This window comes from Cucurbita pepo, unplaced genomic scaffold (assembly GCF_002806865.2).
Source record: "Cucurbita pepo subsp. pepo cultivar mu-cu-16 unplaced genomic scaffold, ASM280686v2 Cp4.1_scaffold001941, whole genome shotgun sequence".
NCBI classification, from domain to species: Eukaryota; Viridiplantae; Streptophyta; class Magnoliopsida; order Cucurbitales; family Cucurbitaceae; genus Cucurbita; species Cucurbita pepo.
In genome coordinates, this window is record NW_019648045.1 from 713 (window position 1) to 3546 (window position 2834).

Here is a 2834-nt window from a genome sequence, read left to right on the forward strand (position 1 = left end):
TTTTTTTTTTTTTCCCTTTTTTGTTTTTTAAGGTGTAACAGGGAAATGATTTTTTCTGTAAAAATTGATGACAAAACATATGTATTTATTTTAGTAAAGAATGCATTTAAAGAATATTTCTTTGTCCTTACCTTCACTTAATTTGAATTCCAGTAATGATATCTGATGCATTTTTTGTTAGGGAGGACACATCCTACTTTCCCTTCATCGAATTCTTTTGATGAAACTGTTTTCTTGTACAAAATTTTTTTAGTGTGAAAATATTTAGAAATGTTGCGTCACTTGTCAATCTAGGTTTCGAATTTGAAATTATATTGCCTTTACATTCATGCTAGTTTTTTGGTTATTGAAAAACATGATAGTTTTTCTTATAAAAAAATGAAAATTTTGGCTCTAACACACCAATCCCTGTTTACGTTGACTTTCTGTATAAGTTGTATTGTGTTTCTGTTTTGCCCCCTTTTACATCTCCTTGCACTAATGTAGAGCTGCGGACTCTAGTGTACTTCTATTACTTCTATTTTTGAAAGAAAATCATCAAGTTTAGAAATATAATTCCGAAGCTTCCCCTTATGCTCTTCTTACCGAAATCAGTTTGCTAAAAAAATACCACCCCACTTCACTCTTTCTTGCTAAACTCTCAGTAATGTGGAACAAAAAAGGCTGTAAGACTTTCGTGCTGCCCTGGCTGGTGAACTTCCTACTAGTTTAGTAAGCCTCTCTTGACTATTGGGTGTATCGAGTGTGTCTTTTGTTCCTGGGCTTATCATTCAGCACCAACTCCTTTGTAAGTTCTGATGGTGAAGGCCCCATACGTAAAAAATATGGTGTGTATTGAATCCTCTAGCAAATCAAGCTTGTAGGCTGCTGCCCTACTTCTGAAATATTCTCATTATACTTTGCCATAGAGGCCCATTGATGAGGATGCAGCTTAGGATACACGCATTCATTAACCTTGAATTCACCATCCCATTGAATGAGCATTAGCCACTTGCTTCATTTGACGTTCCTTGAGCACATTGATGATGGCTGCGTTTCTTTTTCTCATTTGTTGATGAAGGGCAAATACCATTGACTTATTGCTAGTATAAAAGGTAGGGGGTGGGAGATCTTATCCATGAACAATCACCTCTACCCCAGCTCTAATCTCTACTACAGCTTAACGTTTCTCAGTTGAAACTTCCTCATTCGATGTAGCCTCTAATTGAGTTTAGAGATAAATATTCAAGTTTCTAGGTAATAGTTGACGAGCTCCTCTTTATGCTCTCCTTACCAAAAAGAGGGAAACAGAAGATAGATGCCACCGTCTCGCACTTTATCTGCCTAGTATTCTCCATGATGCGCATTCTACCCACCATTAACAATACACTCCTGCTTGCACTTTCCACATTTTCTACCTTTGCTTCCTTTCCTTTCATAGATTCTTTTAACCTTGGGCCTATTAAACTCCTAGTCCGTGTATGTATCTTAATGATTACTATGTCCATTTATCTAAAGATGTGCCCCAGAATCTTTATAACATCGATACTCCTCTTGCACTTTTCACATTTTCTACCTTTGCTTCCTTTCCTTTGATAGAATCTTTTAACCTTGGGCTTATTAGAGTCCTAGTCCTTGTATGTATCTTAATGAGTACTATGTCCATTTATCTAAAGATATGCCCCAGAATCTTTATAACATTATCAACTCCTCTCTACCCAACTCTCAATTTGTATGCCGTTTTTCTCTTTACCAGTTGGATGACAGGTTCATGTTCAACATCTCACTGCTTTTTCTTATTAGTATTTATTATGATCTTGTAGAGGCCAGAGAAATACCTTGGAGATTTGGAAACATGGGAGAAAGCTGAAGCTGCACTTACAGAAGCACTGAATGAGTTTGGGAAGCCCTGGCAGGTACTTGTAATTGTGGTTGAATCTGCATTATGTTCATCTTTGATTCACTTAACTGCTATGCTAGTACAATGACATGAACCTCACGAATTTGAATTCACTTTAATTGGTTTTTAACCATTTTTCCTAGTGTTCGTTAAANAGCTAAATTTCTTCATGCTCTTGATTGAATTTCGCTAAATTTGAATTCTCTGCATTTGACATAGCTACTTTATGAATAAATTTTAGCCTTTTCATAGAATCTTTCCTCTCTCTCTCTCTCTCTACACCCCATTCCATCTTTTAAATTTTTGCAGATTTATGCCACTACTTGTGGATCTTGCTTATAAATCAGTTTGGTTCTTTAGGACTCCTGATTTATTATTATTTTTTTATCTCTTTTTGTCACTTTACATTATCATATTGTGCTCTATTTTCTTAATATGCTTTCTTAAAGCATGTCTTTTACTTGCAATTTCAAAGGGCTTTTTTAAGTAAATTTCCAGCGATAACATTTTGGTAGCCGCGGGAAATGAAAGTTTGAAGACCAAAGAGTTAGCTCTATGTTTGTTTCATTCTATTGTTGCTATCTCTCATAATTTTTGAAGATTCATCCAATGAGCCATGTGAAGATGTTATTTAATGGAAACAAGGGAAAAAAGTGGTCGTAATTACGTAGAAACCTTTGACTTCATTAGTGTTAGATTATGTGAAAATCTACTGGAGTGAAAAAATTGGTGAATCAGCAATCCAAATTGAACCAGTCAAAATTGACTGGTTTGGTTCGAATAAGAAAAAATTATATCTTGTTTCTACTTTCAGAACGTTGACTTTTAGTTGGTTTTGTTTTATTATTCAAAATAACCATAAAAAAAGAAAAAAAAATATTGATTCGAGGTTTTATATATTAGGAAAAAGAAATGACCCTAGAATTTCAATTAACCCACATTCTCTTATATTCAC

At 34.6% G+C, this 2834-nt stretch overlaps 1 long non-coding RNA gene across 1 annotated transcript in view; it reads left to right on the plus strand.

Moving 5' to 3' along the window:
- Positions 1-1840, plus strand: part of LOC111786549 — a 2552-nt gene extending 712 nt beyond the window's left edge. Inside the window, exon 4 of the long non-coding RNA XR_002813798.1 lies at positions 1803-1840. This is a non-coding gene — a long non-coding RNA (uncharacterized LOC111786549). The remainder of the gene's footprint in view (positions 1-1802) is intronic.
- Positions 1841-2834: the final 994 nt, after the last annotated feature.